Below are 26,057 nucleotides of genomic sequence, written 5' to 3'. Positions count from 1 at the left end.
CTTGTCAAGAAAGCGTGTGGGTATTCTATTTCGAGTATTAGTGACCCCGCGGTGAAGGTGGCCACCCAAATTTTGGCAAAGTGATGAGAAAGTGTTGTGCAGTCAAGGTGATGGCACCAGTGGTTTTGTTAGCAGCTCAGTGCATGGAGGGCATACAGTTCAATCGGGCGTGCTACTTGTGCAGCGAGTTCCTCGTGAACTGCCGAGAGGCACAGGACCAAAGCAAGACTTTCCATTATTCCTGGCTATTACTGTCAATTGTGTTGGTCGTGTGGGAGTTGCTGGAGGACAACTAGTTTCCTCCGATTGAGACAAATTTACCAGAAGCAGCAAAGTTTTCTTCGCTATGGGCCACAAAGGACGTTGCGCGGGTTCGAGAAAGTAAATTTTTTGGGTATTGATGGAGATGACCATCAATCGAAAGCCATAGTTGTCACCAACCATCTTTGAGCAGTTGTCTGGGTACACAGAGTTCAAAGCGGACTTCCACCATGTTTACATCTGGGCATGAAAGGATCCAAACCAGAAGTGGTATGATCTTCCCTACTTGGCTACAGATGATGCCATTGAAGAGGTCCTTAAGCGATGGCCAGCAGATTGGCACACACCATCGGATTTGGCCACTGGAACTAGAAAGTTCATGGAAAAGCAGAAAAAGGAAGCGGCCTGACTAAAGGTTCAGTAGTTGGCTAAAAAGAGGAAGAAGGAGACTGAGGAGAAGGCCTGTGCAGAAGCAGAGCGTGTCGCCAATGAGCAAGCGGAGCAAGAAAAGCGCGGCTCTCACAAGAGTCAGAAATCTCCTTCACCCCAAACGGAGGATGAAGAACAGTCGGACCAGGGCAGTGGGTATCTGGAGAGCACTCCTTTCTGCGTAAAGTGACTTAAAGAATAGGAAAAGGAGGGGTAGCGAAAGAAGACCAAAGCCTCCAAATCATCGCTAGATCCAATCACCTTGATGGAGGGTGACTTGGACGATATTGGAGATAAGGTAAGGGATATGACAGCAGAACTATTGTAGGAGTTTGAGCAGCAACAGAATCAAGCATTGGTCGCTATATAGATGGGTCTGCGTAAGCTGCAGATCCAAACAACTAGACTGTAGGCAGGTGCAGGGCAGAGCAGCGCGACATCAACTAGTTTGGCGTTGGGGACCACTCAAGTAGCAGAGTTGGTTCGATCCTTGGATCTCTGGGCAGTCGCGCTACCAAATGGAGCTCTGAGCACAGAGGTGGAAGCTAACAAGGCTACTATCAGCTCTTTTAGGAATGTTGGCCTCAACTTGGATGTGCTCCCCAGTGAATTCCTTCACACACTGCAAGCAGGTGTGATTGCAGAAATCAGGGCCCAAGAGTAGTGCGCACTAAGCATGATCAGTGAGAAGAAAGTCAACAACAAATAGATGTTCATTGAGAAGATAGCAGTGCTAGAAGCATGGAAGAAGGTTTAGGAGAAGAATGAGCGAACCGTAGCCGTGGTAGCCGAAGCATGCAGAACCATTCCAGAACTGCACATACCCGAAGAAGCATCGTTGGAGGCCAAGATTAGGAAATTGGTTGTAGGTGTATGCGATGCAAAGACAGAGATGGCCAAGGTTCAGTTTGAAATGAACCTTAGAATCACAGAGCTTGAATTGAAGTCGCAACCTTCAACTCCACCAAAGGTCAGAGAATAGTGTGAAGCAGTTGTAAAGGATGTAGTCGCAACAGTAGATGTCGCAGTGGCTGATTGCACCGTGCTCTTCGAGTAGTCTATGGAGATTGTTACGACTCTACAGTAGGATCCTAACCTGTAGAGGTTGAACACAGAAGCCTGGGAATCGCAGCAGTAGTATGATGAAGCAAGAGCGACGGCGCGCACTGTCGCTATCTCACAGCAACTGGCTAAGCTTCATGAGGCAAAGCAATTGCTCGAACAGGTGGAGGAAACGCAACAAAAATAGGCGGTACTCAAGGCCAGATTGGGGCCTTGGCTACAAGAGGCCTATGTTATCACTGCCACCATTGAAGAGAAGTTGGCAGGCCTACAGAGGACACAACAGAAGGTAAAGGAATATAGTGCAGGACTAGCAATGGAGTAGCTGGTGGAGCAGATCAAGAAAGCAGCCATGCAGAGCACGGCTAAGATAGCAGTGGCACAAGTTAATCTGGGAGGTCTCTGCAGTAAGATCTTTGCGCCAGCAGAGTGACTCAGGGGCGAGTCACGATATTTGTGTTGGGGGCCTGTTGGGACAGGGTCCCCTGTGGTTAGTTTTGGGGAAAAATCCCAAGTTTGGGGCAGAAAGACCAAGTTTTTGTTATGTAAAATGTAAAGTCTCTGCAAGTTGTGGTCGCGGGGCACGTAGATAGTAAGTATCATAAAGGGATTTTCCCTTCTTTCATGTAAGTTGTGTCAGCTTTAGTAGATCGACAAAAGGAGAGTCTAAGACAGTTCATGAGTGAAGAATGAATGTAATTGGTCATTAGAAGGGAAGAGCGAAGAGCCTTAGAATAGAAGAGAGGCTCTGCAGTTATGTGCGCAAAGGCCTAGAGTAGAGTCCACAGTTGAGTGCGTGGACCCCTGCAGCTGAGTGCGCAGGGTAGTCTTGAGTCTATAACCAGAGCTGAAGTATCAATAAAGAGATTATTCTTGAAATATCTGTGTTTTGTCCATTTACTTCTGTTATGAATAAATGAGTTTATGTTATGATGAATGATGGGTTTATGATTTAATATTGTATTGATGTGTGATTCTGCATGGTTTACATTGCTATATGAACTCAAGTACTAGTATCTTGAAGAGTATCTTAATACATGTTAAAGATATTAGATAATTGGGTCGATCATGGTAAATACAAAACTAAGGGTAATTATAGAGGCATGTAAGTAGTTTATTCACTTGTTTAGGGTCCGTGAAAGACAATCGTGGACCTTCACGAAGGTCTAGAGGTTGATAAAAGGAATTTATATCAATAATCCTTAAGGGCTTATTGATATGCACGAAGGAAGGTTTAGGGCATAAAACAACATCACGCTCATCTCTGGGTGTGGAAACTTGGTTCCAGCATCCCCCCATATTGCTTCGGGTGAGACTTCAATCCGCGCTCTGCAGATTGATGCCGAAAAGGCCAGTAGTGTAGGGATTTGATTTGGCAAACTTAACTCTAAACCTCGATCAGGACCCACTAAGCCAACATGTTGAATGTCAGGGATACTTATGATATCAATGGGAGATGGTGATTCCCACTATGCCACACGAGGATGTCTCGTAAGGGGGTGGGGAACCAAGTTATAACTTCGATCCTGGAAGATGGGTGTTGAAGTAAACAGGAAAGAAGCACCAACTACCTGAAATGTTGATTCATGGAATCATGGTGAAGGAATAAAGATGATTGTAACATGGTGGGTCATAAAGGCATGATAATGAGAGCTGATAGTATGGGTGAATACAGAAAACTACCTGAGGTTGGAGCTATAATGTGATTGGCGGTAGTCAAAACAATTCTTCTAGGGGGAACGTACCTAGAGTCGGTAGGACATCCAGGGTAGGTATAAGCATGTTCTAACTGGCGTAATGAATGATGAATGAATGTGGATCATGGTATGGTGATAAGCGAGCTCCAACCAAGGGTGACTAGGGACTACCATCGAGTACAAGACACAAAAATATGGGTGGGAAACCTTTTCCTAAGAAACATTTGTACACTTGCAAAAATAATGTAAAAGTGGTTTGGGATCTATAGACATGAGGACGGGTGCCTCAAGAAAATGGTGACATGCGTGATGATGCAGGTAGGGTATTTTGCTAAGGGTGGGGTCCCCATTGGTTGGTCTCAGTGCTAGGTTGATGAGGCAGATGAAGTGATGCATATGGGTTATGCCATATGGAGGGATGATAGGCCAAATGTAAAATATGTGAGCACATTCAACTTGATCCGACAAAAAATAAATGGGGCTTTCTGGGAGTGGGATTGGTAAGCAATAAGTAAAGAAGAGGAGAATGAGGTTGATCTTCAAGACATGCGAATGAGATGGCTCCCAGGCCTGGGTGAATGGTCATGGATCTCGGTAGTGTATGGTGATCTATAAAATGAGGTGATTCATGTATGGGGAGGTAATATTGATTGGCATGGACGTTTAGTAGGTGCAAGGGAAGGTGGTGGTAAACGTGGTAGAGATGATGGACCCTATGGTGAAGTTCAGAGAAACAATGTCAGTATATGCAAATATTTGTAGGAATCCTATCATGCGGAGTGGAGAATGATACCTTAACTGTCGATGGTCATCGAGGGACTGATTCTGATGAGAAACTGCTGGTAGACCTGCAACTTCAACAACCAATACTTCAAGTGAAAAGCATCTTGATGAAATCATACATAAGTTACAATCTGTTTAAACAAGATGAATTGAAGAACATGGAAAGGCGTACATGTTGACAAGGTTAATCCTCTCTATAGACAGAGACGGTCCCTCTAGCCCAATGAGTGGGTCTAGCAACTGATGTGACAATTAACTAGAAATATTCCTAACTTATAATTAAAAGTAGAACAAAAGAGATGGCCTACCTTGCTCTGATGCTATTCCGATTTCCTTTGTTGAGATCCTCGAACCGCTTGTGTCACAGACTTGTACCTGCTTCTTTCAGCACTTATGTACTTGCACAAGTGATCAAGACACAACAAAGCATGCACAAACCAATAGAAAATCCAATAATAACCTACTTATCTGATCAAGGAATGCCAAGCCAATACATACATGAACATATATATTTTGGGAAGATGAACCAGTAATTGTATTATTATGTAAAGAATAAAGGGAAGCTTACAACCATAGCCTTGATGTTGAAAGGCTCTCCTTGAGTGGTAATCCAAGTCCAAGCCAAGAAATTCTCCGAACACCCCTTCTCTAATTCTAATGAATAGCCTCTAAGAACAAGCTCAGCATAGGGGTGCAAATGGACATAGATCAACCATTTGGGAATGGGAGAGGAGGTATTCATAGGCTGGGATAGGGAGTTAGGACTTCTCCAAAGATATGATTAGGCCCACATCTCAAGGAGGTATCTCATAAGGATGAGACCAAGCGGTCAAATTAGGAGGATTTGACCTCATCTATGTGAAACCACCTCCAGCCTGCCGCTTTGGAAGCTTCTAGATCACGAAACTTCTCATCCTCTTTGGGAAAACTTCCTTTTTGATACCATCGTGAGTATGAAAGGGAACAACGTGATGCCATCTCTAGCTTAACACAGTGCAATAGGTGATCATCGTAGTTTTGAGCTTCATAAGGGCGATGACCCTCATTTTAGGGTTTCAAAAGCCATAAATTAAGGGAAAGCTCCAGATATTTTCCAAGAAAAGTTAAAGGAGGGATATGAACTATATACATGGATGAGTATACTATATAATGATCATGTTTCGGGCACTTCAGGACATTTCATAGTGAATTTCAGGAGGCGTGACAAAATACTGTGTAACAGATGCCCCCTAAAGTATGAAGACAGAACGAGGAGCGATGGTTGAGATGCTTTACGGGCTTTTGGAAAGGACGAGGACATGCACTGTCAGGAGACATGCAAATCAAGTATGCATATACATATACATATCTGAGATCAATACATGAATCTACGGCATGGACGTAGCCATCCGGATGATGAAGACTAAATGAAAATATCCATGGTATGAGCGCAGCCATCTAGATAATAAGGATCATCATAAATATAAAGTCTCACGGTATGGTCACAACCATCCGTATAGTAGAAACATGTGTACAATCATGAATAACATATAACTCCATGTAGCCTAAGTCATAACAGACAAGACTCAAGGTCTTGCACTCCATCCTGACCCGATCAATGTCCAAATCCTAACATGCGAATAAATGTATTGAAGTCAAACATGCTAGAAAACCACCTGATTACTGGCCAATGATGTGGACCATTAACAGGTATGAGATATACCACCAATAATGACAATGGCTCTCAAGGTACAACAATACAATCCATGAATGTGATAATGAATTTGAGGTCAAACACTCATGGAATCACTCGATCGAAAGCCAATAATGAAGACATGTCGTCGGATATGGAAAACTAGCCATTAGGGCATGCCAGCTCTAAGGTAATGAAAGGGAGTTCCTAAGTCATCTTCTTGGATAATGAGTTGAAGTTGACAGGAAGTGACCCGTCAAAGGGGGGCAATGATGAATCCCCCATCATCGACATGAAACAACGAATAAAGTGGAATAATATTCAAGACTGTAGTAATGACTCAAACAATGTATAGGTAAATAACTGCATATTGGACTTCTCTTGAACATATTGGCGACACGATTCCGGAGTGTGGAAGCATCTCACTCAACATGGCACTAAAGGTCATGATGACAGTGTGGAATAGTCAAACAAGAGGCAAAATGGATAACCCAAACCCGAGAGGAAAAGTGACTAAATAAGGATATCCCAAACCCGACACGAGAGCAGAAAAGTGTCATGTTCAAGATCGACATGCTTCCTATACAAAGGATGTCTCATCTTCATTTTTCCCCGCTATTTCTAGCGAGTACCCCAATTATTTTTATCACAAGCCACAAGGGGATAGCCTATGCTTGTCATGTAAGTTCATTCTTCGAATGAATCCATCCTAGTAATTTCTACGAGCCCTAGGAAGGATAAACTCGGTCTCATCATGGTGATGAGTCTTTCATCATAAATTTTTAACAAGCTCGATGTAAGAATAGCTCGGTATCTTTTTCATGTTTAGAGAGTTTGAAAAAGAAACGGAAAAGAAAACACCATCATGTATGTTTTCGTAATTTGTCCCTCCAACCCGCAAATGTAGAAAACAATATCTGAGGGAACTTCTTCACCATGTTGACCAAGGTGCACCTTTTTCATAAATAGTCAATCTCAGCCCGAAACAGGGGTAGTATACTGAGGTGACATCGATTCATTTACTTTAACGAGTTTAAAACGAAAAGTACTAGGCAATATTTTTGTTAGGACTCCGAATTGACCACTTTTGACCTTGTATTTTTGCTATAATATTACCTTCTTCAGTCCATAAGTTGAAAGCCTTGATTATATAATGACCTAATTATTCCAAGGTATGAAGTAACTCTCCTAATTACTATATGTTTAATCATTCATTACATATTCATGTTATCTTTATAATTAATCTTTGGAGAAGTTAACCAAGTTGCTAAGTAACCGTTGAACTGTCTAAAGTCTGCAGAAATTATAGTTCGTAGTTGTTGTAACACCAGAAACAGCAACTACGCAGTTGCTGCAACACCAGCAACAGCAACTATCTAAAGCAGGGAAAACGTTATTTTGCAACAACTGGAACACCAGAAATGACAAGCGGAAACAGCAACTATCAGAAGATCGGCAGAGTTCCATGCTGACACAGCACGATCAGCAACTGTCCAGAAAGGGTAAAACACAGTTACAGTTGCTGAAACACCAGGAACAGCATGAGTTTACTAAATCAGCAACAATGGTGAAGCGGCAAAGGATAGTACGAGGATTCCAAGAAGACGGTTGAGGTTCGTTTACCAGCTGTGTAACAGTAAGAGACCCAAGAAAGAATACACCGTCACACTGCTGTAATGGCATCCTGTAACAAGGATGGATTTCTTATTTTTAACAAAAAGATTAAACTGAATGAACCATGACGGTCTATTGTAATAGATGTCTCCTCTATAAAGAGGAGACATCTACATTAGAACAGGGGGGGGGAGAAAAGAAAATAAGTTGTAAGGGAAATTTTGAAAAACAAAAGCAAGTCTGAATCTTCATTGTAACTGGACATTTTGGCAAGATGAATAAAAGGTTGTTCTGAGCATCTAATTTGGCAGTTGCGTTTTGGGGAATCTTGTGAAAGGGACAGGGCCCACCTTCTTCACAAGATTCACCCATTTATTTTCTGTTAGTGTGTGAGTGTGTTTGAATTCTGTAGCATTATCTCTGATAATTTCCTTTTGCTGATACTCTGTTTGGATTCTGTAGCATTACCTCTGATAATTTCCTTTTTGCTGATACGTTGTTTTGTTAGTTGCTTGATATTGTAAAAGAGTACTTCACCGATGATTAGGAATTGCAGTGTGTATTGGCAAATTGGTTACAGGGGCAGGTGTTGAACATCCTTACCCTGAGGATAGGGTCCTGATCCTCTGCTAACAGAGCAGCCATTATTTTTCTTTGCAGATTTGTATTCTTAGTTAACTGCTTTCATTTCATCTCTGCAACATATTTTAACTGCTATAACATAGAGTAAAGAGTTTGACAGAAAATAGAATTGTGTATACTATAGCTTTTAATGCTTTTAGAGTTAAGTACATACAGTACGAGGTCACCTTTGAAATAAAAGGACTTTCTCGGGTTGACAAATTAATGTGGTACTCGATTGTTTAATCAATAAACAATTCAAGTAGCCAAAATTTTGGCGCCGTTGCCGGGGAAGGCGACTAGAGATTTTAAAAGCATTAATGGTTTCCTTTTAAGAATAACAGGTGCATGAGATGACGCAGGAAACCTAATTTCACAGGCGGCAAAGGCGGGCGAGGAAGAAAGACCTTCATTGACGAAATTATTTCAAAGGCCGAGACATCACAGAGGACGAGTTCCCGGAGACCTCAGATCCAGTATTCCTCACAAACAGATCGACAGACGGAGGAAGTGCTAGGACCTGAAAGGAAGCTAGAAGTACGAGAGCACACTGAGGAACCGGTAGAAGAACCTGAAGAGACAGAAGATATTGAAGATAGAGCAAGCGATTCAGGAAAAAGACCAATGGAGGATAACAGAGCAGAAGGAAGGGGGGAAATCTCACTCTCTACCCTGGAGTTCCCTATTGGGGAGCTCCCGAGAGGGGCAACCCCTATGAAGAACATTCCACTTTCAGCATTACCCAACTTTCATGGGTTATCCTCTGAAGACCCGGATGAATTCCTCTTTGAATTTGATATACTATGTAGGAGTTATGATTATGTGAGCCCTAATCAGAAACTAAAACTGTTTCCAGCAACACTGAAAGGGAATGCGTTAAGGTGGTTTATGAGCTTAGGAGCTCAGGCAATCACTACCTGGGATCAGATGAAAGAAAGTTTTCTGGCCAAATATCAGGATTACTGCCGAACAAGAGAGAGGAAGGAAGAGTTGTTTAAAATGGTTCAGAAGGAGGACGAGAATCTGGAGGACTTTGTGGAAAGACTGCAGTATAATCTGCAGCGGTCTGACCACCCTACCATGAGTAAAGATATTCTGAAAACAATACTGTTGAAAGGGGTACGAGATGACTGCTTGGACATGTTAAATATGCTTGGAAAAGGGGATATTTCCAAGGAACCATTTGATGAAATTATCAACCTCTGTATGAGATGTTCAAGAGGAGCAGTAAGCAGACCAAAAAGCAGGGACAACGTATACTCAAGAGTCCAGAAGTCAGCAAGTGGAGGAGCAACAAGGGCTGAAATAGGTAATTTGTTGGAAGAATTTAAAACTGAAATGTTAAGCTCTTTTGCTTCACAAATTGATGCTCTGCAGGTAAAAAAAAAACAGGCAGAAGCAGAAGCTGCCCTAGCTATTTTTTGTTCTAAATGCAGAGAAAAATACACACTCAGGGAATGCCCAGCAATGCCCCTCTCTGCTGGGAATAAAAGCAGCACTACAATCAATTGAAGAAGAGGCTGAAGCAGTGTACCTGATCACACAGAGGAGGCAATGGCCACAAAGACAAGGTATGAATTCTAACACAGCATTTAGTCGTTGGAATAATCATTCTCCTTTTCAAACGAATTACCCACCCATGAACCAAATGCAGTACCCACCCTTTAATACAATGAATTTTCTACCCATGTAGCAACCAAGTCTTCCTTTTCCTGATCCTACCATGTGGAATCCTTGGGCTCCCCAGCAATTGTATTTTAATCAGTGGAATCCGAACTGGGCAGCCCAGCAGATGCCATTTCCTCAGCATCAACCAGGGAAAATTTTAAGAACCCCCCCTAAATTTATAAATATAATAAATGGGCGAATCTCCATGGTATCTAGGAAAAATGGAAGGCGATTTTATCAATAATATAATATGTATATATAATTTTTTGGCGAATCTCTCACCAGGCATGGCGAATATTTTACTCAATTATAAAATCTTGTAAGATCTTGGCGAGTCTTTCACTAAATAATAAAACTTTGTAAAGTCCTAGTGAATCTTAGCATAGGCTTAATTCCCCCATTTAAATAGGCTACATTCCAGGTGAATACCATGGGTCAATACCATGTGCCATTTTGGTGAATACCATGGGTCAATACCATGTGCCATTTTTATTTCAATTAATTCTAATATTAGGGTTAATAATGGTTTTTTGCATGGTATTAATAACAATCTAGTCCATGGTATTTGTCCCATAGTATTTTGGCCATAGGTTTCACCTAAATATAACCCATTTTTTGAGTGTTCGTAAATATAAGGTGACTTATGGAGTAAATATAAAAAAATGTTTTATTTGTTTACCATACCTCTCGTTTATTTATATTTTTATTAATTTACCATACCTCTTTTACAAATATGGTATTTGGCCCATAGGATTCACTTAAATAAAACCTCTTTCTTGAGCCTTCATAAATAGAACGAGGGTTATGGACTAAATATAAAAAGAGGTTTTATTTATTTACGGTACGTCTAGTTTATTTATATTTATATTTATTTACCATACCTTTTGAGTAAGTATAAAAAGACGTTTTATTTATTTACCATACCTCCACTTTACTTATATTTTTATTTTTTTACACCCTTACATGTATATAAGGTGACTTATGGAGTAAATATAAAAAAATGTTTTATTTATTTACCATACCTCTCATTTATTTATATTTTTATTAATTTACCATACCTCTCTTTTATAAATATGGTATTTGGCCCATAGGATTCACTTAAATAAAACCTATTCTTGAAAATGGGCGAATGGATTCACTTAAATAAAACCTATTCTTGAAAATGGGTGAATGGAAGGTTGTAAGTCCTAATTTCAAGGGCTAAATTTACCTTTTTTACCCTCTCCCTTAAAATAAGGTGGGCTATTTGAGGTGATTTGTAAAAATGTACTATGATACAAAATATTCGCCCACTAAAAATTTAAAACCCCTTAATTTCGCCAAAGGGCGAACATTCGCCCCTAAAATTATCCTTGGCATCAACAATATCTTTCCTTACCATCCAATACTCCTCCGAATAACCAAGCAATTAGACCACAGCTGCCTGTGCAACCTAACCCCAACCCAAATAACAATAAAGCTCTGCAAGTAATTAATGTTCAAAATCAGCCTGTCTCCTCCATGCAATGTAACGATATCCATCTTCGTTCAGGGAGAATTGTTGAACCCATCATTGATGACATTACTGACTCTGATAAAGAGGAAGTTGGAAAAGAAAAACCAGCTAACAATAATGTTGAAACAGTTGAATCAGCATCTAACAACAATGCTCAAACAGCAGATCCGCCATTCCCTGAACGTCTGGCTCTCACCAAAACGCTTGAGCAACCTGCTTTTAACCTTTTAGGCGAACTGCAGAATTTATATGTTAAAATTCCATTGTTGCAAGCGCTAAGAGATGTTCCCATTTATGCTAGGACTGTTAGAGATATCTGTATAAAAAAACCTGGAAGAAAAGCTAAGGACCCCCTCACAGTTCATGTGATGGGAGAACTGACTGCTTTAATGACAGAAAAAGATCCTCCTGTGAAATATGGTGACCCTGGTCACCCTACAGTAATAGTTCAGGTTGGAAAAACTTTTGTCTCTAAAGTTCTAGTAGATTTAGGTGCTACAATAAACATTATGACGCTTGAAACAACACAATTGCTGCAGTTAAAAAACTTTATTAGGGAAACTCCAACCATTCTAGAGCTGGCTGATCGCTCTACAATTAAACCTGAAGGAGTCATTGAAGACCTAATAATTTCTGTAGAATCCTGGAATTACCCAGCTGATTTTGTGGTGTTACAAACTAAAACAAAGTTGGGGGGTCATCCACTGATTCTAGGAATACCTTGGCTAGCTACAGCAGATGCTTTCATCAGCTGTAGATCAGGATCAATGACCATCTCTAATGGGCAGGAAACCAAACAGCTTACCCTTTATCCTCATGCTACACCCATGATTAATAATGACAACTCTGTATGGGTAGATTATGAGGATGAAGAAACCCAACCTATCTTGACTATCGGACAAGCTTTAACTTTCAAAGATTCTACCGAAGATGAATTAATCAGTAGCTTCATTTCTGAACCTTCTTCGGTCAGCCCAGAAATGTATAATCACTTCACTGCAATCTTGGAATCTGAATCTCAGTAGAACCTGAAAACTAAAAATTTATCTCAGACAATAGTAGGCAGCTCCTCCAAAAGTACAACAATAGAAATTGAGCCTGGAAAAACATTAAATATAAATCCTAACTTAATTGATAATGAAAAACAGCGGTTAATAAAGTTACTCCGGGAGAATAAAGAAGCATCTGCATGGGATTATACAGACATGAAGGGGATTTCTCTTGAGCTATGCACCCACCGCATTTATATTAAAGAAGGATCTCGCCCAGTCTGTCAACCCCAGCGACAGATGAATCCCAATTTAAGGGAAATTGTGAAGGAAGAACTTCAAAAACTGTTGAATGCAGGATTTATATATCCTATATCTGATAGTGAGTGGGTTTCCCCACTCGTAATTGTACCCAAGAAAAATGGCAAATGGAGAGTATGTGTGGATTACAGAACTCTAAATAAAGCCGCCCATAAAGACCATTTCCCTTTACCATTCATTGATCAGGTATTACATAATTTGGCAAGTAAGAAATTCTTTTCATTTTTGGACGGATTTAGTGGATACAATCAGATTAAGATTGCACCCCAAGACTAGGACAAGACCATGTTTACTAGCCCATGGGGGACCTTTGCTTACAGGGTTCTTCCATTTGGGCTATGTAATGCTCCAGCAACCTTTCAAAGAGCAGTGATAGGGATTTTTTCTGATATGCTAAATGATTCCTTAGAAATATTTATGGATGACTTTACTCCTTATGGAGTGACTTTTGAGGATGCACTGCAGAACCTTGAAAAAGTACTTAAGCGATGTATAGAACCACACCTTGCCTTAAGCACTGAAAAATGTCATATGATGATGAATCAAGGTATTGTATTGGGTCACTTCATCTCATTCCTAGGAATTCAAGTCGATCCAGCCAAAATACAGGTAATTCAGACCCTCCCTATCCCCAAAACACAAACTGATGTAAGAAGCTTTTTAGGACATGCGGGATACTATAGAAGATTTATCAAGAATTTTTCCAAAATAGCTTCTCCTCTATTTGTGTTATTAACAAAAAATGCTGAATTTAAGTGGACTGATGATTGTGAAAAAGCATTTAATGAACTTAAACATCAGTTGTCTACAGCTCCCATTTTATGAGGACCTGATTGGGCACTACCCTTTCATATATCCTCTGATGCCTCAGATACTGCAATTGGAGCTGTCTTGGGCCAAGAAGAAAACAGTCTTCCCTATGCTATTTATTTTATCAATAAGAATATGACACCAGCTGAACTGAATTATACAGTCACTGAGAAGGAATTCCTAGCAGTCATTTATGCTATCAATAAGTTTCGACATTATATTACTGGCTACATTACTTTTGTGCATACTGATCACTCGGCCATTACATATCTAATGAATAAATCAGTTACAAATGCTCGAGTTACCAGATGGTTATTATTATTACAAGAATTTGACATCACAATTGTAGATAGGCCAGGAAAAGAAAATGTAGTTGCTGATTTCTTTTCTCGATTAAAAACTGATGAAAATATTCCAGTAGATGATTCTTTTCCTGATGAATATTTATTTGCAGTATCTGCTCACTCACCTTGGTATGCAGACATTACCAACTATTTAGTTGCAGGAAAATTACCATCGCACCTATCACACAGGAAAAAAGAAAGATCATTCAGCAAAGTGCTAGGTACAGTTGGATAAGCGAGTGTCTTTTCCACACAGGACTCGATCAGGAAATCCGGAGATGCATTGGTGAAGATGAAATTTATGATGTGTTAAAAGCTTGTCACGATGGCCCTTGTGGAGGGCATTTTGCAGATAAAAGAACAGCACACAAGGTACTCAGAATGGGTTATTATTGGCCCTCACTCTTCAAAGATGCAAGGAAATATGTGAAGGCCTGTGATAGCTGTCAAAGAATGGGCCAGCCTAATCACAGGGATGAAATGCCACTCAAACCCCAGGTAATTCTCGAACCTTTTGAGAGATGGGCATTAGATTTTATAGGTCCCATTAATCCCCCATCCAATCAAAGAGTGTACATACTAGTGTGCACAGATTATATGACTAAATGGGTAGAAGATAAGGCACTCCTTAAAGCTAATGAAGAATCAGTACTAACATTTTTATTTGAAGAGATCTTTGTTAGATTTGGATTACCTAGAGAACTAGTCACGGATGGGGGACCTCCTTTCAACTCTCATGGCTTCAAGGATACACTTCAGAAATATCATACTAAGCACAAAATGACTACACCTTATCACCCCCAGGCAAATGGGCAGGTAGAAAGCACCAATAAAGTCATAGAAGCCATCTTGACAAAAACAATAAAGGAAAATAGAAGGGATTGGTTTCAAAGGTTGCCTGAGGCATTATGGGCCTATAGAACTACGTGGAGGAATGCTACGGGCTTTTCACCTTATGAATTAGTTTTTGGAAAAAATGTTGTTTTCCCTGTAGAGTTTGAAATCAAAACTTTAAGAACTACTTTAGTTGTTAACCTTGACTTGACTGATGCACAGACAGCCAGGTTGCAGCAGCTTCAGGAATTGGACGAGAAGAGACTGGATGCCATCCATCAAAAAAATGATACAGCAACAAAGAAGTAGGTGGCATGACAGAACCATCAAGCAAAAGCAGTTCCAGAAAGGTAACTGGGCTCTACTCTATGACTCCTGTTTTGAGAATTTCCAAGGTAAGTTAAGAACAAGGTGGTTAGGGCCTTATGAAGTAGATGTTGTTTTTCCAAATGGGACAGTCAGAATTTTAACGACTGATGATAGCAGAACACCACTACTAGTGAATGGGTATCGACTCCGTTTGTATCAGCGGCCTGTTTCTAAAGAAGATTTTAAAGCTACTTGCATGGCAGATATACACTATGCTTTCCTGGGGGAACTTGTTGTCCCTCAAGGCACTTAAATTTCTGTTCATTTATGTATTTTTTTTAAGATTAGATATTCTTTTCAACTAATAATCCCTGCCAAGGGTTTCCATATTACAATTCATTATTTTGCAGATCTTAGTTTTGGAAAATGGCTGAGAACAAAAACTTCAAAAGAATCACTTTGCGGACTTGGGAACGTTTTTTGGACCATAAATCAGTCTTTCATCATTTCCCGTTGCTGCAACACCATTTCCTGTTGTTGCAACCCAACTCCCCATTGCTGCAACACCAACTCCTGTTGCTGCAACACCATTTCCCGTTGTTGTGACACCATTTTCCGTTGCTGCAACACCACTCTTGTTGCTGCAACACCATTTCCCGTTGCTGCAACACCAACTCTTGTTGCTGCAACACCATTTCCTATGGTTGCAACCAACTCCCGTTGCTGCAACACCAACTCCCGTTGCTGCAACACCATCTCCCGTTGCTGCAACACCAACTCCCGTTGCTGCAACACCAACTCCCGTTGCTGCAACACCATCTCCCGTTGCTGCAACACCAACTCCCGTTGCTGCAACACCACTTTCCGATGTCGTAATGCCTTTTTCAGTATTTCTCTCATTTATACTAAAAAAGCACCAATTTCTCCACTTCAGTTCCCAAGAAATGAATTATTATTTGCATAAAACATACCATTTCCTACCAAAAGAACCAGCCATACACTATGATGATTACAATCCTCCACTATTACTTCCCGTCAGTAATAAAAACCGTCAGTATTCTCATACTTTTAGACCCGCTTTAATCATTATTAATCCAGCAAAAGACAAGATAAGACTTTTCGACGCAGCAACTAAAAAGGTAAAATATAAAGGTACGCATGATTATGCATTGATATTAAATAATAGTTAATGTGGGGATGTTGATAGGACTACCGAATAATTGTACTTCCAATCATATCACTTAGTCGTAGCTTTTGGGGGGGGGGGATTACCAAAGCACTGTCATAATTGTATAGCACGCCAACTGTCGCCGCCCTTAACTCTCCCGGTAATATGTAAAAGTCACCTCATCGTGTCATGTTACCATTTGCAACGGTTTACTCTGGACTGAACTCGGAAACTCGGCTCTGTACTGAGAATTCTCACTGAAACAGCAGCTATGGGAGGAAATCTCATCACATACGAACCTAGCACAACAGCACTTCTTGAGCTCTATCCCGAGGCCTACCAAATCTTCCTGCAAGCAAGATGGCTAGATTATTTTAGGAGACTTCCAGATTTCGACGCACAGCAAGTCCTTGAGTTCGCATGCAATTTAACAGAGGGGTTTTCCGTCGTTCATGGAGTACAAATTCCAGTCACAGAGGAAGTCATAGCCCAAGTTACCGGGCTACCAGCTAATGGCACGCGTTGGTTCAGTAGGAAGCATCTGATCCTCAACGCGCAGCAGGATTTTCTTCAACCAGGCGAGCAGGTGGAACCCAAGGGCAGAGGCGTAGCACTTCAATCATTGCCTCAACCATGGCCGAAATTTGCTGAGTTTGTAAAGCAATACCTGACGTGCGAAGGCCGGTACCAGGTAATTTACCAGCACGATTTCATCTTGTTGAATCACTTGAGGCATGGTCAGTTGATAAATATGTCATACTATCTATTGGGATGTCTTAAAAATATGTCACGTTACACTGTCAACGCAAAGCGTCCGCTCCATTCCTTGAAACACCACCGTCTAGCTCAATTATTGATAAATAAAGGCCTTGCCTTAAATAACCCCCCTCCCCTCATTAATCCCCACCAAGAGGAAGAAATCCCTCAGCCAGAGCAGGAAATTCCTCATCAGGAAGAGGAAATTCCTCATCAAGTTGAGGACATACCTCAGCAGGATGAAGAAATTCCTCAGCAAACAGAGGATACTTCAGAGCAAATACCCCAAGAAATTCCTCAGCAAACAGAGGATACTTCAGAGCAAATACCCCAAGAAATTCCCCAGCAAACTGAAAAAACTCCCCCACAAGTTGCTGAAAATGTACAATCAGCAGTAGAAATACCCATGCAAACAACCCCATCCCCCAATAAAACCGACCCATCCACTCCCATACTTGGTATTTCTACCGACGACTCTGATGATAACATCCCTATTACCCTTCTCAAATGAAAGAAGCAGCAGAAAAATGAAACCCCACCGAAAAGAAGAAGAACTAGAGCTTCGGTCAAGGTAGCTGTTATTTCCGCCACTGCCCCTATTTTAAAGAAAGCTAGCCGAAAAAGAAAAATACCTGAATTCCCTGCTTCTCTACCCAAGCAAAGGACTCGGTCGTCTGTAACAGCTAAACCCCCTAACCCCACTCTCCCCAGCTCTCCACCCATCATGTTAAGAACCCGTACTCCCACCAGCCCTGAACACTCCCCTTCCTCACCCTCGGGGGCTGAGATGCAGAGTGTTCACAGTTTCGTGACATTATCTTTTGAGGCAGCTGTCACACAAGAACCAACTACCGACACCCAAGGTAATATTGGCCAAGTGGCTACAACACAAGAAACAGCCACTACCCCACCAGGTGACACACAAGAACCACCTGTTGGGGGTATAAATGTTCAAATGAATGTTGAAACACAACCTCTGCCTCCACTGGAACCTGCAGTTCCACAAGCTCAGCCTACCATATCTGCCCTGCAGGAAGAAATTGAATTTTTGAAATCCCAAATTCAGGATTATCAGAAGGAAATAATAAGGGTCAAAGAAGCTTATCAAAATGAACGCAACCTGCACATTTTAGCACAGGTAGCATCTGCAGCGGAGAAGAGTAAAGAGAGTGAATATATGTGCACCAAGTGTGGTGAGCTATACACTCAAGCAGGATACAAGATAATTGCAGTACCAGTGACTGGAGTCATTCCAGAACCTTCTGTTGTGGTAGTTGAAATGAAAGAACCTGTTGTTACACAAATTGCAGAAGCAAAAACAGAACCACCACAACCCTCTGCTGATATAGAGCAACCTGCTGTAACACAAGAACTAGCAAGCTCTCCAAAAACAGTGCAAGAGGAAACAGAGCAACCTGCTGCAACACAAGAACCAGCAGGCTCTCCAAAAACAGTGCAGGAGGAAATAGAGCAACCTGCTGCAACACAAGAACCAGCAGGCTCTCCAAAAACTGTGCAGGAGGAAACTGAGCAACCTGCTGTAACACAAGAACCAGCAGGCTCTCCAAAAACAGTGCAGGAGGAAACTGAGCAACCTGTTGTAACACAAGAACCAGCAGGCTCTCCAAAAACAGTGCAGGAGGAAACATAGCAACCTGCTGTAACACAAGAACCAACAGGATCTCCAAAAAGTGTAAAGAAAGAAGTAGAAGAACTTTCTGTAACACAAGAACCAGCAGGCTCTCCACAAATTAAAGAACAAGAAAGAGAAGAACTTGTTGTTATGCAGGAATTAGCAGCAAATGACCAAGAAGACATAGAATCACCCCGGCCTACCCAAACTGTTATGGAACAAGAAGAAGAAGCATTGGCTGTTACACAGGAATCAGCAGGAAATGGAGAAGAAGACATAAAATCACCCCGGCGTACCCAAAATGTTATGGAACAAGAAGAAGAAGCATTAGCTGTTACACAGGAATCAGCAGGAAATGGAGAAGAAGACATAAAATCACCCCGGCCTACCCAAACTGTTATGGAACAAGAAGAAGAAGCATTGGTTGTTACACAGGAATCAGCAGGAAATGGAGAAGAAGACATAAAATCACCCCGGCCTACTCCAATTATCACAGAACAGAAAATTCTTGTTGATGCCTATACACAAACTGAATCTCCCTCTGTCAGTGATGCATGCATAGAGACCGCTAGTTTTCAGGAATTAAAGGGAATATGGTGGAAAGAATATGAGCTGTCACAAGGGAAAGCATTCCAACAGCAAAAGGGAATCTGGTTCAATTATGCATATAAGAATTGGGAAGCACTTGAGCAGTCTAGAGCTCAGTACAAAGAAATTAAGGAACTAAAAGCTAGACTGTCCCAGATTTTTGATTTGGTTCAAAGAATACTTGCTACAAGAAAACCTTCTTTCAACTATGCAGCATTTTTGAGGGAACGACTAACATTCTTACAGATAAAGGCAGTTAGAGATGGTAGACCTCATCAGGTGGTTACATCAGAGCAATTTATTGAAACCTTTGCAGAAGCACCCAAGAATGATCAGAATTTGTTGTGTGAGCTTTATCTCCACAACGAAGCTATGTCTGAAGGCAGAAAAATGAATATACTCCCTCTTGTTGGCGACATACAACTCAGAGTTTTCATTTCCTTTCTAGCCAACCAACTCACTTGGCAAAACGCTTTCATCTCAGCACAACACAATGAACAGAACTGCCTCCTTTGGATTAGGGCTGAACCCCAAAATGCAGCTACTTTCATTGCACAGCACCAAAGAATGTTAAGTGAACCTGGAATGATTGATCACATTAGGCAACTACAAGTAGTGGTCTTGCGAGATTGCCAACACTATGTGAAAACAAAGGCACCTTTGGCTATTAAATCCAACAACCTATTCTGGGAAAATTGTCCCAAAGAAAGACAGGAGTATCATCCCTACAATCCCCCTAATCTACAGGCAGTAATTTCAAGGGTACCTTACTATGTTAGATGTATGGAACAATGTGCTAAAATGGATTGGCTACAGATTTAAATTTCCCCTCTTATGGTTATCTGGTCAGCAATATAAGGGTCAGTTTGGATCATCCAAAAAGGAAGAGGTGGCAGCATGGAGGCAACTAGAGACTGTCTGTGGGTTCAGAGACAGGTTTGATAACACTTTCCATAGCTACTGTATCAGTAATTTACACTGTTCATCCCAGTGCTCTGACTCAGATTCAGAGTAAGCATTGCATGAGGACATGCAACCCTTTCAGTTGGGGGGGATGTTAGGACTCCGAATTGACCACTTTTGACCTTGTATTTTTGCTATAATATTACCTTCTTCATTCCATAAGTTGAAAGCCTTGATTATATAATGACCTAATTATTCCAAGGTATGAAGTAACTCTCCTCATTACTATATGTTTAATCATTCATTACATATTCATGTTATCTTTATAATTAATCTTTGGAGAAGTTAACCAAGTTGCTAAGTAACCGTTGAACTGTCTAAAGTCTGCAGAAATTATAGTTCGTAGTTGTTGTAACACCAGAAACAGCAACTACGCAGTTGCTGCAACACCAGCAACAGCAACTATCTCAAGCAGGGAAAACATTATTTTGCAACAACTAGAACACCGGAAATGACAAGCGGAAACAACAACTATCAGAAGATCGGCAGAGTTCCATGCTGACACAGCACGATCAGCAACTGTCCAGAAAGGGTAAAACACAGTTACAGTTGCTGAAACACCGGGAACAGCATGAGTTCACTAAATCAGCAACAATGGTGAAGCGGCAAAGGATAGTACGAGGATTCCAAGAAGACGGTTGAGGTTCGTTTACCAGCTGTGTAACAGTAAGAGACCCAAGAAAGAATACACTGTCACACTGTTGTAACGGCATCCTGTAACAAGGATGGATTTCTTATTTTTGACAAAAAGGTTAAACTGAATGAACCATGACGGTCTATTGTAATAGATGTCTCCTCTATAAAGAGGAGACATCTACATTAGAACAGGGGGGGGAGAAAAGAAAAGAAGTTGTAAGGGAAATTTTGAAAAACAAAAGCAAGTCTGAATCTTCATTGTAACTGGACATTTTGGCAGATGAATAAAAGGTTGTTCTGAGCATCTAATTTGGCAGTTGTGTTCTGGGGAATCTTGTGAGAGGGACAGGGCCCACCTTCTTCACAAGATTCACCCATTTATTTTCTGTTAGTGTGTGAGTGTGTTTGAATTCTGTAGCATTATCTCTGATAATTTCCTTTTGCTGATACTCTGTTTGGATTCTGTAGCATTACCTCTGATAATTTCCTTTTTGCTGATACGTTGTTTTGTTAGTTGCTTGATATTGTAAAAGAGTACTTCACCGGTGATTAGGAATTGCAGTGTGTATTGGCAAATTGGTTACAGGGGCAGGTGTTGAACATCCTTACCCTAAGGATAGGGTCCTGATCCTATGCTAACAGAGCAGCCATTATTTTTCTTTGCAGATTTGTATTCTTAGTTAACTGCTTTCATTTCATCTCTGCAACATATTTTAACTGCTATAACATAGAGTAAAGAGTTTGACAGAAAATAGAATTGTGTATACTACAGCTTTTAATGCTTTTAGAGTTAAGTACATACAGTACGAGGTCACCTTTGAAATAAAAGGACTTTCCCGGGTTGACAAATTAATGCGGTACTCGATTGTTTAATCAATAAACAATTCAAGTAGCCAACAATTTTCAATTTTCAAGAGTCAGAAAACAAATAAAAGATGACTCCGGGGGGGTTCCTTTTTCATTTTATTAATGAGTCTGAAAAAGAGATAAAATAAAACTCCCAGAATCGGTCAATAATTATCATTGTTCACATTGGAGACACCTATAACTGCACAAGAAACACACTCATCACCGATATCGAGAGAAAATATTAAAATATTATGAAAAATATTGACAAAATGACTTTAAAAACTTATAAATAGGTAAAAGTAATTTCATTTTTTACCATTTTACCAAACTGAGCTCTAAAAGTGCTTTTTGTGCCCTAATTCTCTTGATTTTCCAATGGTTGTTGTGGGAGATCTAGGGTACCATTTCACTATTCGTCTACGACAGGTAAGAGCCTCATCCCTACTCTTTCATTTTAAACGGTAAATTTTATGCTAGAAAGGAGGACTTTAAAAAATTTAGGGTGCCAGCGACCATCGCGAGTATGGTCATAGGACTCGTGATGGTCACGCTCGAGCCTAAAGGCTCACGTGATTCCATCGCATTATTTATAAAAATGGGCGCGATGGCACCGAGAGCGATTTTTTGAGATATATAAAACTCTCTTTTAAGCAAAAAATGTTGATTTTGATTCATGTAAAAGAATTAATAAGTGTTTAAATGTTTTTTTGCAAGAGAACATGGTTTTGGATTGGAAAGAAAGAGGCCATAAGACTGAAAATTCCAAACATCTCAGGACCCGACATGCATAAATGCTCTAAGGGATTGCGGACTGCTAAAATTCTTCAAGACCATAGGGTTGAGGGCTCAGATGGAGTTACTACCTTATCTGATCAGCCTTTGGGATGTAGATCGAGAGATATTCATCATAAAAGGGCAAGAACTGGAACTTGAGGAGATGGACATCTATTTCGTCATGGGATTGTCCCGACAAGGGGAAGCATTTCAACTCTTTGGATCTCGCCAAGGAGGTGAGAGTACCAGGAGTCTAGTCTAGAGATATTGACCTGGTGCCGAAATAACCAATGGAGGTAAGGTGAAGATAGAAAAAATCACCAACAACCTCATCTTGAGAACAATTTTGTTCACCATGGCACGTGTATCTGGCACGCAAGCCTTGCATGAGGCTTCAAAATCTCAGTTCCAGTATGTTATCGCATGTTTGACCTCCACCGTCATCAATTGGTGTGGAGGTATTTTGGCGAACATGAAGTGACAACTGACCAAGGGTAAGCATGGACACCCTAAGAAATTCAGGTTCGGTTCTATATCGGTGACCTTCTTTTTGGAGTGAGTGCCCCTCTTCTGGTATCAGTGGGCAAAAGTACCACATCCTGCCCCCCGAGATCCGAGACTCGTGAGATGGAGCCAGCTCATGCCTCGAGGAGGCACGAGTCAACATATGCATTATCCACCACAGTTATTCATTTGTCTTGAATGCCAACTACTCGTGGTAGATGACTACGCTTATGCTGGCACAGATTTCAGGTGGGATCCAAATCTACCTCTGCCACTAGGTGAATAGTGGACCGATGCCAGTACAAACTTTTTTTTTTGGATTTTTTCAAGTTTTATGATTTTTATAAAAGTGTAAACTGAGACTCAACTTATGATAAATGTGCAGATGTGGGACCAGAGAAACCACCAGGCATGTCACCAAAATCCCGGCAATATGCTCATCCGATAGTGGGTGCGGACTACAAGGAAGGGGCTAACCACTTAGCTGAGATGGAGCGCAATCTGGAGGCAATAACTCGAGGGGTTCCAGATTATGCCACTATCAATGATGTTCCACTGCGTTGGCAAAGACATACTATGGGAGTCTCTGCGAGACTGCCTGGCTGCTAGGCCGAGTGATCAGGGCGGTCTTGTGTTATCATGAGCACCGTGAAATTTAATAGTTTATCTAGTCTTTTACACATTTTGTAGGCTTTGAAAGACAAATGTCTCAGAACACTCTATTTTTTTATATTTTGATATAAACACTCCAGAAGACACAATATATATATATATATATATATATATATATATATATATATATATATATATATATATATATATATACATATATGTATATATGTATATATATATATATACATATATGTATATATATATATACATATATACATATATGTATATGTACACATATATATATATACATATATGTATATGTATATATATGTATGTATATATATATATATATATATATATATATATAGATAGATATATATATATATATATATATATATATATATATATATATATATATATATATATATATGCATGTTTTATTTCTACTTATTTGTTCATAACATGGTTCAGTTTTATAAATGACGCAAATGTCTATCAAGAACAAGATTTGCTAATGCATCGGTCAATGTATTTAAACTACGTGGAATATGTTGATATGTAATGTAATCAAAATTTATTTCCAGCAATCTAACGCATAGATACATACGCAATATTTGTGGATTTCTCATTGAGTAATGATTGTTTAATTGTAACAAAACGAGATGTGAATCCAACTTGACAACTAAATCCCTAATTCCAAGAGAAACTGCTCTTGAGAAGGGTTCAATAACTGCACTATATTTAGCAATATCATTGGTTGTCCGACCAAGGCAGATACCTTGTAAGTTAATAAGATCGCCATTATGGTCATAGAGTACCCATGCTACGGAAGAGAGGTTCAGTGTGCTACGACAAGCACCATCAGCAAAACCAATGTAATGCCCTAATAACATCTGCAAACCGAGTGGAACACAGGGTAAGAAGAAAAACATATGTCTGCAAAGCAAACAAACACACCAAAAATCAAAAACGCACACTAATGAATTAACACACTAATGTACAAAAGTTATTACACGAATTTCACAAATAATACTTTTTTAGATACAACCCATTACAGGGTTGTGACAATGCATTTCCCTCATAATCACATAGCTCATAGGCACCCTTTTGTAAAACACGTTTGACGATGTAAGGCCCATGCCACATGGGTTTGAACTTGCTTGTCCCCAATTTATCATTGGCTTGATCGTAAAGAAGGACCAAGTTGCCTTCAGCAAAAGTACGAGGAGAAACGGTATGGTCAAAATGAGCTTTGACTCATTTCTTTTGAGCTTCGATGACAATTACAGCAATGCGACGAGTCTCATCAAGTCTCTCAAGATATAGTAGTCGCTCCTCTTTAGGCGAGGTATTCGCAAGAAGTTCGATAGCTAGCTTAATCGAAGGGATTTCGCATTCGATTGGAAGATTGCTTCTAAACCGTACACTAGTTGGAACGAAGTGAATCCAGTGGTCGTCTTAACAAAAGTTCTGTAAGCCCAAAGAGCGGAGAATATCATTAAATGCCAATCCTTTCTGTGCTTCCCAATGGTACGTTGAAGCATAGCAATCAAAACCTTATTGACTGCTTCAACCTGGCCATTGGCCTATGGATAATCAAGAGTCGAGCTATCATGTCGAATGCCCAACTGAGCAGTTAGCTCTGCCATCATGTTCTGAAGAAAATTTGCTCCATGGTCAGTCACGATAGCTTGAGGGACACCAAAACATGTTATGACGTGGTTATAAGGAACTGAGCAGCAGTAATACCATTAACATTGTATGTAGGTGTTGCCTCGGCCCATTTCTTAAAATAGTCGACGGCGGCGATGATATAACCATGCCCCTAGTCAAGCGAGGGTTACATGCCATGAAATCAATGCCCCATTTGGAAAATAGGCCAATGGTAAAATCTGGAATTCATGGCATTTTTGGACAGCTAGAATGTAGTCTTTGAAGATAGGGCCAGAAATAACCGGCACGGAGGATTTTCTGAGCAGTTGCATATCCAGACATATGACCACCATAGGCACCAGAGTGGAAATCATTTAAGACCCGTTCAGCCTCTTCAAGGGTGAGACATCTGCGAAGGACAAATTCCACACTGACCTGATATAATGTATCATTGAGAATCCGATAGGGTTGGGACTGATGTCAGATGCGGCATCAGTCGGATCAGGACAACTTAGATCGAAAAGTCTGGGGTTTGGAGATAAACAATAATGTCTCCATACCATGGGTCAAGAGTGCTAATTAGAAATAGAGTTTCATCGGGTAGTTGCTTAGTAAAATCAGTTGGGGTGCTTGTAGATGGGAGAGAACAAATTGACTCAGCAAAGATGAGCGATTTCTTTGATTTGGTGGCAGTAAATTCCAAATCAAACTCCTGCAGGATCAAGATCCATTTGAAGTATTTCCCCCCAGTAACTGGTGAGTTAGAGTATATGTCATGGGGTTGCAATCAGAAATCGTGGTGGTTTTCCATGGATATAGTGTCAAACTCTTTGGACGGCTTGAACTACCGCCAACGCAAGCTTCTCAACATGAGCATATTGAGACTCAGTATCAAGAAGATTCTGGCTCAGATAATAAACCACGTGCTCATTGTCATTATCATCATCCTGAACTAAAACCATAGCAATAGTGGTATCAGTTGCAACCAAATACAGGAAGTAATCGTGGCGGT

This window comes from Pinus tabuliformis, chromosome X (assembly GCF_031772625.1).
Source record: "Pinus tabuliformis cultivar Carrire ecotype Pingquan chromosome X, CPIR1, whole genome shotgun sequence".
Classification (NCBI taxonomy): Eukaryota; Viridiplantae; Streptophyta; class Pinopsida; order Pinales; family Pinaceae; genus Pinus; species Pinus tabuliformis.
This window is presented reverse-complemented; position numbering follows the sequence as displayed.